General features: G+C 43.1%; 1 long non-coding RNA gene across 4 annotated transcripts; it reads right to left on the bottom strand.

Annotated features, from left to right (window-relative positions):
* Positions 1 to 51: 51 nt before the first annotated feature.
* Positions 52 to 6,720, bottom strand: LOC123383449. 4 transcript variants are annotated; one of them, XR_006593181.1, is made up of 3 exons: positions 3,385 to 6,720; positions 665 to 2,951; positions 52 to 559 (listed from the first exon to the last, which is right to left on the bottom strand). It is a non-coding gene; the product is annotated as an uncharacterized LOC123383449 (long non-coding RNA). The 4 variants fall into 4 exon arrangements; XR_006593183.1 differs by having other exon boundaries at positions 52 to 2,009; positions 2,130 to 2,951; XR_006593182.1 differs by having other exon boundaries at positions 52 to 2,756; positions 2,862 to 2,951.
* Between the last annotated feature and the right edge of the window lie 7,853 nt (positions 6,721 to 14,573).

Below are 14,573 nucleotides of genomic sequence, written 5' to 3'. Positions count from 1 at the left end.
CCTGTCCTCACTTACCTGCATACCAGAGATGTCCCCCCTGTTAATGACTTCTGGTTCATCATGGTATCTTGACAAGAACCTAAAAACATTTTTTGAAGTATGTATTAAGGGATAGAGCTTTGTTTTTTTTTAAGCTGAAGCTCTCTAAATCTACCTGGATCCTTGGATTAATTCAAGGTCAACACCACTTTCACAGAACACCATCATTTAATAACGGGACCCTTATAACAATCCCATGGTTACTTATTGGGACAGAACATCACGACAATTATTTGGATACACACAATCCCTCAACACTCACAGAGGTAAACATAATTTTTCGCTTCAATATAAAGTATGAGAAACAATGGTTCCCAGAATTGGTTGGAATCTGTCCTTCATTAATTGAATCCTTGTAAGAAGCGTGTTAACAAGAAGCATTAGAGATACTTATCACCTCTTACCTCTGTATGTGAAGATCAGATGATCTGTGCTATGGTTTAGGCCCACAACACTTACCTTGTAACAGCAATGTCCCATGTTATCATTGGTAAGCTCACGGTGAGGTCTTGACATGAATCTGAAAAAGGCATTGTGAAAAATGTCTTTGGTTCATGAATCATTCTACCTCTAGATCTCCAAATGCCCTTGGTCATTTGTATCATTTCAGCACCGTCAACCATACCTGAATACTTGCAAAACTCTGAGGTCAGCCCGCAGTAGGAGCCACCTCCTTCTCTTGAAGAATACCTGGAAAATTCCCACTGTTAGTAACATAACAATGAACAGTATGATGAATTCCCTGGGTGTCTGAAAGTCCCCCTATCAGTCCAAAACACATTCTCTCTAAACAAGAAATTCTCACGCATACTATGATTGTTAGCGACAACTGAATGTCTTAACTGCCTACATGTCTAACACTAAGTTATGTAAGAGCCTGAATAATATCGTTAGTCACACAGCGCTCTGAAAATAATGTCTAAGTCAATGTCAAATCATCTCATACCTGCATAGTAGCGAAGGCCTTAATGGGATACCTGCAAACAAACATGGTACCACAAATGTCAGGGACATCAACCTCACCCACCTTCCTATGGAAGATCATGTGGTCTGGAATGTGGTGGAACCCGCTTTATCATTTACCAGGTTAAGAGCAAGGTTCCATCAGTGAATATGGTGAGGTTCACTGGGTTTTCTCGACAAGAACCTGAACAAACACACTGAAAACGTCTGTTGAAGTACAAACTGTTCTACCAGAACACCTGCTAATAATCCTTTTTACTTCTATTATTATGGAACAAATCAACTCTACTTTGAGGATTCCTTTAATTTGGGTCGACACTTTTATCAGAGAGACCATCATGTTTTATCAGGACTCCTGCAAGAATACGGTGTTTACAAATTAAACTACTGCATATAAGCCAAAAGCATGTGTAATGTAAGAGCATTCAAAACATCATTAATTACAAACACATCTGAAAATAGGGAGGTCTAATGAGTTAATGTGACATATCTGTGCAACACAAAGACTTTAACATGATTTCTGCAGGAAAAAAACATGTTAACACTGTGATGAGTGTTTGGGACACCATCCTCACTTACTTAGAATTCTCAAGAATAGGTGATCTCAACTACACTGTCACATCCACAATACCACTTACCAGGTGACTAGCAGGGTCCCATGAAAGAGCATAACCAGGGTCACTGTAACATGACTAACTACCATGACCTGAAAAAACACAACTGACATGCAAGATATTTCCATCATTAGAGGAATCATCAACACTTTGGATCTTGGAGGAACTAGAACTTCAAGGTCAACTCCATTGTTAGAGAAACCATCATCTCCTGAGTACCTATAAAATTTCAGGCTCATGACTGTGCTGTGGCCCCGTAGGATAAGGGACTTGCACACCTGTGTATCCCTCTGTCACCACTAGGGCTAAACACACATTCTATCTAAACTTTAAAATACTCACTAGCATGCATCCTACCATTTGTGGGGAGCGTGTCATTCCTTACCCGAATACCTGTCAAAAAGAAAACAAAGACAAAAGCATACTAACAACAACTTGGGAAATCCATCCACACTTATCCACTTATCAGATGGCTAGGTTGTTTCCAGGGTGAAGGCCCGCGTGATCACTCACCTGGAAAGGCACAGTCCTAGGTCTGGTCATTATGAGGCTCACTGTGATTTCTGGACAGGACCGGGAAAAACACATTGTGATATCAGTCCTCAGAGTCTTGGCTAAGATCAAGTGAAAACCACATATGATAACGGGTCCATGAATGACCCCCTCTACCAGGACATGGGAAGTATCTGTGTATGCTTCCATCACTGTAGGACCCATCAAACCCACCTGGGGTCTTGCAGTACGCCAAGGTCTAGGCCACTGTCAGACGCCATTATGCCTTCATCGCTCACCTACCAAAATACCATGGTAACGCCTGTGACCCGCAACTCCATGATTGTTACGTGAATAGCCATGAATCACTAAATATTCACATGGTTAAATGTCAATTTCCTCTAAAGCATCAAATGGTGGGATAATATGTTTGCTAGACTTGGTAACAATACTATCATTTCTCCCAGAATGCTTCACATAACCCACATGGTAAACAAGTTCAAGCAATTAACAAAACTTAGCACAAATAGATTCCTGAAGATCAGAGGGTCTGATACAGTGAAGGTACACCTCATCATATACCTGAAGGCCAGAAATGTCCCCGCCTTGATGACCCTTGTCAGGTGCATTGAACTCGTTGATGGGCACCTAAAAAACACAATACAACACATGTGTAACGGGACACAACTTGTTCTAACAGGACACCTGCAATAACCTTGGTCACTTTATCCTCATGAGACATATCAGCTCTACCTGAATGCTTGCAGTCCTCCAAGGTCAAAATCATCACCAGTTAGGATAATATGTCTTCACAGGACACCTGCAACCTTTTCATGGTTATTGCTGTGGTTGAGGGCATATGTTAATTACACGGATATGGCAATGTCTCAACAATCACAAGGCTAAGCAAAAGTGTTTTCTTTTTAAAAAAAAATTTTTTTTTTAACGTTTATTTACTTTTGAGACAGAGAGAGACAGAGCATGAACGGGGGAGGGTCAGAGAGAGAGGGAGACACAGAATCTGAAACAAGCTCCAGGCTCTGAGCTGTCAGCACAGAGCCCGACGCGGGGCTCGAACTCACGGACCGTGAGATCATGACCTGAGCCGAAGTCGGCCGCTTAACTGACTGAGCCACCCAGGTGCCCCAAAAGTGTTTTCTAAAATATAACCGGTAAACACTCATGGTTTCTGGAATCAGTAAGGACTATCAAATCGCACCTGAATGCCTGCAAAGAAATCAGGGTCCCAACGCTAAGAGACACCATTGTCACTTACCTAGCTATCTGGAGATCAGACGGCCTGTGCCGGGGTTGAGGCCCACATCCTCACCTACCGGCGGACATACCAGCCACGTCTGCCATCTCCTTCCATGTCAGGCGTACAGTGATGTCTTTTCAGGTTTCTGTCAAGACATTATGAAATCTACGTGAAAGGAAACAACTTGTGATAGCCAGTATCTGGAAATAGCCTGGGTACTCCGTCATGATAGGCACACAAACTCCACCTGGTACTTTCAGTAATCAAGGATCAACACTGATGTCAGACAAACTCAGCGTCACTTCACTGGACACCAGCAGAAAGCCCATGGGGAGGACTGTGGGGAAGACACGGTCGTAAATAGTTGCATATGTGTTATCCCTCAACGCTCATAGGGTCAAACAAACTTGTTCTCAAGTCAATGTACCTAATGAGTTAATACCACAGCATCTCCTATCGCTAAACTAGCAAAGAAGTCAATAGGAAACTTTCAAAAAAGCACGGTACACTGGGCTAGAGACACTAGCCTCACTCACCTCGAGAGCTGAGGATCAGATACATGTAATGTGATAAGACCCACTTTATCACATACCTGGTTACCAGCAAGTTCCCACTGACAAGCACGGTCTGGGTCTCTGTGATGTCAGGACTGCTAGAATCTTGAGAAACATACTCAACAAGCCCATGGCAGGATACAACTTGTTTACCTGCAAAAACAAAGAGTGTATCTGTGAATATTCTGGGTCACTTCTGTCATTAGGGAAAACATGACACAAGATGGATTTTGCCTGAACCTGAAGGTCAATGCCATTGTTAGACACACTAAGATCTCTTCTAAGAGTACTGGTATAAATCTCATGGTCAGTACTTGATGTGCAACAGAGAAGTTCCCTGGAAATTCATATTCCTTTATCACTACTGAGTTTAAACACACATTATATCTAAATTGAAAAACATAAAAAAATAAGGGCTCATACTTACCAGCACTGGTTGGGACAGTATCATGTCTTAACAGAACACCTGCATAGACCCATGGTAACAGAACAGTTAGGAACACCATCTACCCTTACTAAATACCTGAAAATCAATGTACAGGGTGCTTAAGGCCCATATCATCATGTACCTGAATAGAAATAAAATCCCATCAACGACCATTTTGAAATTTACCATGACCTCTTGAGGGTAATTTAAAAAACACTTTGTGAACAATGCATCCATGGACACTCCTCTCCTACTAGGACACTGCATATGATCTTGTTCATTGCCATCACTGCAGGACCCTTCAGCTCTTCCCGGACTGTTGCAGTCCTTCAAGGTCTATGCCAAAGATAGCCACACCTTCACCTCTTCCCTGCTCACCTTCAGTAACACCAAGGGTATTCCTGTACCACACGACTCCACCATTATAGCTATTCACGTCAGAATTCACCCAACACATACGTAAATATCCATTTCCCCAGAAATAGACAACAGTAGAACAGCATGATTCCTGTAATTGGTAAAACGCTGTCATTTCTTACCTAAGGACCTAGGGGAAAAAAAACACACACGGGAAATAAGTTCAGTCCAACAGTAACACTGATCTAGATGTGAGAAGATCAGATAGTTTCAAACAGTGAAGGTGAACATCACCACTTATCTGGGGAACAGAAATGTCCCAGAGAATCACCAATGTGAGGTTCATCATAATCTCCTGACAGGAAATCTGGGAAAAAACACACTATGATACATGTGTAAAAGGACACGGCTTGTTCTACCAGGGCACCTATGAATAAACTGGGTCATTTCCATCATTATGAAAGCATTACCTCTGCTCGAATAGCTGCAGGACTCCAAGGTCAAGACCATTGTCAGTTAATACAACTTTTACGGAGCACCTGCAAAATTTCCACCATCACTAGTGTGGTTGAGACATCATGACAAACATCTGATATGCGCAATCCCTCAATAGAGTTAAAGAATTTTCTCTAAACACTAAAACTCATGGTTTCAAGGATTAGTAAGGAATCTGTCATTTCCTACCTGAATCCCTGCAGAGAATTCATGGTAACAACTAGTGTTAGGGACACCATCAGCTCTCACCTAGCTTTCTGAAGACCAGATGGTCGGTGCCATGGCTTAGGACCATGTCATCACTTACTGTGACATCAGCAATGTCTCATTTTAGCCACCATTGCTGGGCTCAGGGTGATTCATTGATAGGAGTCTGGAAAGAAAAAAAAAAACAAACATTGCTAAAAATATTTTGGGCGTGTCTCACTGTACCTCTACACCTGCCAATTCCGTTGGTCACTATATCATTTCAGGACCTTGGATCCTTGCGAAACTTCAAGGTCAATCCCTAGGAAGACAAATCTTCCTCTCTTCAAGGTGTATTGCAATAATTCCATGGTCAATAAAGTACGGAAGGACGTAATGATAAATTTCCTGGATATCTGCAAATCCTTGTATCACTTGTACGTTAGGTACATATTTTTAAACAGAAATACAAAAAAAAAAAATCCTTTTGCTCCCAGTATCGTTAGGGACCAATTAAACTCAAATGAATACATGCCAAAAACAAAGTACACGTAAGGGACTTGAAATCACAAGTCTATAGTTGTCTCAATCTAGAAATGTCTTTAGGAGTACATACCTGGCTCAGTCTGTGGAGCGCGTGACTGTGGATCTTGGAGTTGTGAGTTCGAGTCCCCTGTTGGGGGTAGAAATTACTTAAAAATAACACCATAAAACAAAGGTCTTTAATCAGTTAATATCTCATCATCTCATACCTGCATACTAGCAAAGATCTTAACCTGATACTCACAGAATTTTCAACAAAGAAACACATTACCACCAACGTTAGGGACATCATCCTCACCTACGTAGATAATGAAGTTCAGAGGACTTCATTATAGAAGGACTCACTTTAACACTTACCTGCTTAGCAGCAAGGGTGTGTGAACCATTTTCCGTTCACTCTGTTTCCTTCACAGCAACCTGAGGAAACAAACTGAAATGTGTTTCAGATACAAGGTGGTCTCTCAAGACTCCTGCACCTGAACTTGTTCCCTTCCATTGTTAGGCAACACCTCAACTCCACTGGCACACTTGCACTAATTCAAGGTCAACACTGTTGTCAGGAGAGACTAACATTACTTGACTGGATACCTGGAAAAATCCTATGGTTTCTACAGTGGTGAGGCTCCACCACAATTGCCTAGACAGGATCCATTTCTCAATACCTGCGGGATTAAGCATAAATTTTTTCTAAAATGTGAAAAATAGAAACTCATGGTGATTAGCATTGGTAATGACTGTCTTTTGTTGGTTGTTTTTAAGTTTCTTTTTTTTTTTTTTTCGAGAGAGAGAGATGCAAAGAGAAAGGGAGAATCCCAAGCAGCAGGCCATGCACAGTCAACACAGAGCCTGATATGGGGCTCAATCTCATAAATCATGAGATCATGACGTAAGGTGAGATCAAGAAGGGATATGGGGCGCCTGGGTGGCGCAGTCGGTTAAGCGTCCGACTTCAGCCAGGTCACGATCTCGCGGTCCGGGAGTTCGAGCCCCGCGTCGGGCTCTGGGCTGATGGCTCAGAGCCTGGAGCCTGTTTCCGATTCTGTGTCTCCCTCTCTCTCTCCCCTCCCCCATTCATGCTCTGTCTCTCTCTGTCCCAAAGATAAATAAAAAATGTTGAAAAAAAAAAAAAAAAAGAAGGGATACTTACCCGACTGAACCACCCAGAAGCCCCAAGATGCTGTCATCTTACCTGAATACCTGCAACAAAGTCATGGTAACAAGACGTGTTAAGGACATCATCATCGCTCACCTAGATGTGGTTTAGGCCCAAATCTCTTAACACCTTAATGCCGCGTTAAATACCGCTGACAGGGTCACAGTCATGGTCTTAACAGGGACCTGAAAAATATGCTGTGGAAAGTGGTCAGTACACATTACCTGGACGCCCAGAAAATTCCCTTGGTCAGTTCTATCATTTTGTAACTCATCAGATTCACCTCAATAACTGCCTAAATCTGAGGTTACTCCCTAGTAAGGGATCCTTCCTTTCTTAAAGGGACATCCGTAAAATTTTCATGGTGACTTGCATATCTGTTACCACTAGGGTATAAAAAAAAAAAAAACAAAACCATCATCTCTAAGTAAGAAGATAGTTAATACTCATGCTTACCAGAATTGTTCAGTTCACATCAATTTCTTAATCGTATACGTGCCCCAAACCCACATTTTTAGAAGAGTCTTGGGAACATTAATTACCTAGATGTCTGGAAATAACAAAACGTCTCTAGTGAGTTTATGTCGGATCACATCATACCTCTACTAGCCAAGACCTTAACAGGATACGTGCAAAAAAACAGAACACATGTGTTGGGGACACATCCTTACATAGACACTGAATATCAGACAGTCTACACTGCAGTAAGACCTACGTTATTGCTTCCCTGCCTACTAACCATGTCCCAGTAATGACCATTGCTACATGAGCTGTGTTTTCTTGCCTGGAACCTGAGAAAACATATGGAACGATTGTGTTTAAGAACACAACCTTTTTTCCAAGAAAGAAAGAAAGCAAAGAAAGAAAAGGAAGAAAAAAAGAAAAGAAAGAAAACAACTTGTGCTACCATGACTCCTGCTATTAATCTTACCTAAAAATAAAACCGTAAAACCTCAGTCTTTAATCAGTTAATATCTCATCATCTCATACCTGCATACTAGCAAAGATCTTAACCTGATGCTCACAGACTTTTAAAAAAAAGGAACACCATTAACGGGGAAGCTTCAACACTACCTCGATCTTGGCAGGATTCAAAGTTGACACTTTAGAGACACCGTCATTTCTTCTGGAGAAATCTCTTGGTCTGTAGCCTTTGGTACTGAATCGTAGGATAACGTGGACACCTGTTTATCCCTCAGTCCCTTCTACGTATAAACATACATTACATCTAAACTCTCAAACTACTAAAGGCTAATGTTTACTGGCATCAGTAGCAACAAGATCGTTTCTTACCTGAATACCTATATTAAATAGTAACAGAAATGTTAGGGACATCATCCTCATGTACCCCAGTATCTGAAGATCACCTGATCTTTACGGTGCTTAAGGCTCATACCATGATGTACTGTGATCCATGCAAAGTCTCTGGCAATGAACATGATGAGGTTCACTATGATCTCTTGAGTCGAACCTGAAAAAAACATCATGACAAACGTTCATTTGTGGACACACGTCTTCCATACGGACACCTGCAAATAACCTCCTTCACTTCCATCATGGCAGGATCCATCAACTCAGGGCCCCAAATTAGGTACACAGGTAAAGAGGGCGATGGACCGCTGTGGGGCGAAGTTGCCCAGAGCAAAGCTAATTAGCAAAAGACAGATGCCTTGTTGACCCTGAGGTAGCACGTTCTGCCTTTCTTGTGCCCTAGGCCAGTTTAGGTAAACAGAGGTGGGGCCTCATGTTTGTTGTAAACAACCTTCCACCCAGCACCAGAATCTTGTTTTGTATTGACCCAGACCCCTAACGCCACCTATCTCCAAAACCCCCTTTTCCCCAAGCCCATGAGTTAATGTTCCAGCTTTTGTTGTCTGTCTGTGCACGGCCATCTCGCTTGTAAGCCTTCTGATCTTAATAAAAACAGAGCAAGAACCCTTACTCCGGGCTCTCATCTCCTCCCAGACATCATCCTCTCTCGCATTTTCAATCCTGCGTCCCACTCTCTTGCTGGACAAAAGAGGACTCCCGACCCAGAGTCTACGATACGTGGTGACCCCGACGTGATCGGAGGCAAGAGGACTACAGGCCAACTTGTGTCGCCGATGCGACACAAGGACTGCAGGACACTGCGGAATGACTAAAGAGCTCCAAGAAAAATGTACCAGGTTACAGTCTCTTCCTGACGAGATAAGAGGTAACGTGAAACTGTGTTAGGATTTCCTGCCATGGAACTTTTGAGAGATTTATTATGGGAGACTCCCTATCCCCCAAACTGGAACAATACATTTTACAGTCATTGGAAAAGGTGGCCGACACCATCCTCAGTCAGAAAGCACTCCTTAAATTATTAATGATTATCCAACAACACTGCCCTTGGTTCCCAAAACAAAGAACTGGTGATCTTGATGTTTGGGAACAAGTAGGGCAAACATTTAAAGCTGGGCATTCTGAGGAGGCTAACATTCCCCCCGAGGTAACCCTCTCTCGGTCCATTGTCCATACTGCCCTTCTCCCCTTGAGTTCAGACGATGTACAGAAGGATGTAAAATTACCCAAAAGAGAGGGGAAATCTGAGTTTTATAGTCAGCCTGTGCCTTCAGTGCCTTTATAGCCAAACGTTACTCCCCCTCCCTCAAAAGTATGGGATGATATCGAGCCGCTAAAACCTCCACCGACCCATTCTGATAAAGTCCTCACCCCGATGCCAAAGTACACGAAGGAAGCCCACAAGGCCAGTAAATGCCAGCGGTTCCCCCTCGTCAGGCAAAGTGGGCAATACATCCACGAAGGCCTGCTCTTTCCAGTAGTAAAAGGATTGCAAAAAATCAGTTCAGCTGTATGTCCACCACAGCCCTTTTACAATGGGCCCTTTAAATAATATTTGTGCTCCTTATTCCATGTGTGCCAGGGACTGGGGGGTCTCTTGTGAGCATCATTCTGACCCCAGCCCAGTATGCTGTCTGTGCCCAAGAGTTCTAGAAGGCTTGTGCGACTCATGAGGTGCAAAACTTTGACGCTGCTCTTCCGGTGTCTTCTGAACAACTGTCCAGAGCAGGGCAACATTCCCAACCAGGGCAGCAAGCCCAGCTTCCAATCATTGTCAGTGAAACAATGCGCTGAAATAGTGCGGGGTATTTTACACAGGCCGTCCCTGATCTGATACAGGGGACTCTAACTCCCTCTTTCACTGGCCCGATACACTCCCATTACTCGAACCATACGTGGGGGCTTCTCCCTCATTCGTTTCCTGGATTAATAATTACGAGGCTCAGACGCGACTGTCTCTGGCTAGTCTACCTGGGGATGGAGATTTTAAGGAATATTCCCAAGCAGCTGCTGAAACTCCTTCTGTTTCGGGGAACTTCCCTGTCTTCTCCGGCCCAACGTGGATTGCCTAATTCACTAGTGGAAAACCAAACCATACAAAACAAAAAGTGGGATCTGCTCATCTAGGTGAGCTGACAGGCTTTAGAACCACATGAACTCTTTTCTCCGACCCCTGTGCCTCTGTCTGCCTCTTGGGCAACCCCCCCCAACCCCTGACCTTTTCTGCCTTCCCTTCCCCCCTCCTCCTGTTTCTGCACCCCCTGGGCTGCGGCCCCCGCATAGCTGGTTCTTTAGTTCCTCCAACAACATGCTCCTCCTCCCCCACAGATTTCCTCACTGGTTCCACGGGGGAAAAAAATTGACCACAGTAAACTTTTAAGGGGACGCAGATGAAATGTCATGAAGATAGGCGTGTCTTTTACATTATAGAACTTTATTTCACTAAGGTTTACTAAAGGTCAAATAAGCTCATGTGATCTCTGTTGCAATTTGTTAGTAAAAAGCATGACTTCAAGTAATGGTCAACTTTATCCCAGAGTTTTCACGGGTAATTGTTAAAACAGCTTTCAGGGTCTTTGGGAACCTGAAACGCACGTTTTGCTTAAACGCTAAATTGAATTAAGTTCATCAGACATTTAGGCCACTTCCAAATCAAATGGAATGCTGAAGCATTGCTTACTAAACATAGGTTGACGCTTCTGACTTCTTACGGCCAAAAAACTAAGAATATTTAAATCCATTAAAAAAGACGTGCTTTATGCTTAATGGAGTCATAAGTCTGCCACCTAAAAAATTTCTCATGTGACAGTTCACAATTGGTTACTACTTAGTTTTCACTGGAGACTAAGGTTTCTAAGAGTTAAAATTCTGCTAAATGTGGGGCGCCTGGGTGGCTCTGTCGGTTGAGCGTCCGACTTCGGCTCAGGTCAGGATCTCACAGCTTGTGAGTTGGAGCCCCGTGTCGGGCTCTGTGCTGACCGCTCGGAGCCTGGAGCCTGCTTCGGATTCTGTGTCTCCCCCTCTCTCTGACCCTAACCTACTCGCATTCTGTCTCTGTCTCTCTCAAAAATAAATAAATAAACATCTAAAAAACCTTCTGCTAAATGTAATTAAGGGTAAGGGAAACATATAAGAAAGATATAAAGAATAAAAATATATTTTTGTTAAAGGTAATAACGTAAATAAATATATTTATTTGTAAATAAATAAATAAAATTTTAACAAAAAGGGTGAAACAACAGGACAACATGGCCTTTTAAGTGTGTTTTACTTAAGCCTTGGTTGGAATTACCCGTTCTTTACAATCCACAAGGCCAAGCAATTGTAAAATGAGCACATAATATGCTCAAAAACATGTTAAGAAAACAAAAAGGGGGAGATACACCTGGCTGCATTACAACTCAGCTCCTTCTTGATCGTGCTAGGATTACTCTTAACTTTTAAAATCATTTTTTTTCTATTTTCTTTTTAATCTTTATTTTTGAGAGAGCGAGAGCGAGAGAGACAGAGCAGGGGAGGCGCAGAGAGAGAGGGAGACACAGAATCTGAAGCAGGCTCCAGGCTCTGAGCCATCAGCACAGAGCCTGATGCGGGGCTTGAACTCGTGAACTGTGAGATCATGACCTGAGCTGAAGTAGGACGCTTAACTGACTGAGCCACCAAGTGCCTCTTACTTTTAAAATCTTAATCCTCAAGGACTAACTGCAGCTGAGTGACATTCTTCAAAATCAGATCAACCCTCTCATCCTATGGTGCTAGATGAAACTCCCAAACGGGGGCCCACAGGGACTGGGCCCACTAAACTTCTCACCTGGGGTCGAGGATATGCTTGTGTTCTTCCAGATTCCAGACCTCTGTGGATTCCCTCTCAGTTGGTGAAGCCTTACCATGGTATGGTGGAGACCCCAAGGATGTCTTCCAATGAACCAAGACTTCCAGAGAATGACTCTGAGTGACCAGCCACTGCCCCCCTTTACAAGATAAAAGAAACCTCTTCATGGACTTCTGATCCTGAAGCCACTCCACAAATGCAAGTCCCTGCCCCTGATGGAACATGGGGAAGCCTTAAATGCCTAACCAGGCCGGCATCCTCTTACAACACAATGATATGGCACAGACCCCTACTCCCATTTGTCCACAGCCTAACACTCCTAGACTGGAATATTCCTATTAGCTATAATGACACGGAGTTCATGGAAGGAGCCAATCTTAACCCGCCCTTCGAAATGGAACAAGACCATTGGCTTTCTATGCCAAGACCTCAATGGTGGCTTCCTCCGGCACCTCCTATGTGTGTTACTAAACTTAACAACTTATCTGCTTATCTCAAACTAAGAATCAACTGGCTTTTACATGTACAGCCCCAAACCTCTACAAGGCCGGACAATTTTACCTTTCTCTCAGCCCTAAGCTTTGATATACCTGAAAACACAAACCTGTCTCACACTCCTAATGTTACAGCTTGCTCTAGTCTCAAGTATTCAGAACACCCCTGGAATAATATTCCTTGGACAACCTGTTATAGAGAGACTAAGATAATCTTCGCTGGGGAAATGACAGAGGTCCTAGAGGACATCTGGGAACAAAATATTCAAGTAAGACCATATCCTTTGACCAGTCTAGTAGGGAGAATATTTTTTGGAAAGACGGAGGTTTGTCTGGCCCTCTAATTTCTGCACATAAAGGGAAATTAAAAGGACCTTGGCCTGTTAATCTTTGGAAGCTAGCCCTCTTCTTCACTTGTACTGTTAGCCACGGTAAAGTTTATTTAAATCGACATATTAACATAACTTGGGCCTCCTTGAACAATGATCAATTTGCAGGGACCACTATTTGTGTCCCTTCTCCCCATGTTCTCTTTGCTACCTCCACTTTACGCATCAAACAACTAGAAAATAATTAAAATATCTCTACCTCCCAGGGCTGGTTTATGTCCCGTGTAAATAATAACATCACCCAATTAAATAGCTCCTCTTTATTTGTACTTAGACAGCGTGTCTCAGCCTGGGTTTCTGTTAATAACTCTGAGCCCTATAGGCACCCATCAGGACTAGGTGCACTTTCCAAGCTTGCTCGACACCGGCACTCTGCTGTAAGGCAGAAAAGATTTGTTGGCCTGTTAATCATGGGCATCGTAGCAGCAGGAGGCGTTATCGCCTCTGCCACTGTGGCTGGAATCAGCCTGCATCATACTATCCAGACAGCCCAAGTCCTTAATAAATTTACGGTCAACACTGCCAAAGAATTTACAAGCCGAACGTCTATTGGTAGACAGGTTTTGGTCTGCGTCAAAGCTCTTGAGGCTACAGTGGAATTTACTGGAAAAAGACAGGAGGCCTTGTTCCTCTACTCTAAACACCGCGGCCATTAGCCTCTCTCGCATTTTCAATCCTGCATCCCGCTCTCTGGCTGGACAAGAGAAAACTCCAGACCCAGAGTCAACGACAATCAATGTTTGCAATATTCAAGGGCTAGCCACATTTAGACACATCATCTCCTGACTACACATCTCTAAAATACCATGGTTACGATGGTGAGGCAGAATTCCGGGGTAATTACCTGGATAAATGCACATAACTCCCTCCTCACATAAGTAAACGTATATTTTCTGTACAACTGGACAGCAGGATAACGTGGTCGTTACAACTGGCAAAATATTATGATTGCTTGCTTACCTGACTGCTGGGAACTCACATGGCAAAACAGGTTTAGACAATCCAACATCATTTGCCCAGATATAGAAAGATCAGATGGTCTGTGATGTGCATGTCCTCATTTACCTGCATACCAGAGATGTCCCCATTAATGACTTCTGATTCATCATGGTATCTTGACAATAACTTGAAAAACATTTTGTGAAGTATGTATTAAGGGATACAAGGGGCACCTGGGTGGCTCAGTCGTTGAAGTGTCCAACTTCACGGCTTTTGAGTTCCAGCCCCATGTTGGGCTCTGTGCTTGCAGCTTGGAGCCTGGAGCCTGCTTCAGATTCTGTGTCTCCCTCTCTCTCGGCCCCTCCCATGCTCATGCTCAGTCTCTCTCTCTCAAAAATAAATGAACATTAAAAAAAAATTTTTTGTTTTACAAAGGGATTTTTTTTTTTTTTTAGCCAGAGCATTGGAAATAACCATGGACACTCTACCATTACAGAGCACATCAAGTC

The sequence above is a fragment of the Felis catus genome, chromosome X (genome assembly GCF_018350175.1).
Source record: "Felis catus isolate Fca126 chromosome X, F.catus_Fca126_mat1.0, whole genome shotgun sequence".
Taxonomy (NCBI): Eukaryota; Metazoa; Chordata; class Mammalia; order Carnivora; family Felidae; genus Felis; species Felis catus.
The sequence above is the reverse complement of the archived record's forward strand: the minus strand, read 5'-3'. Positions and strand labels throughout refer to the sequence as shown.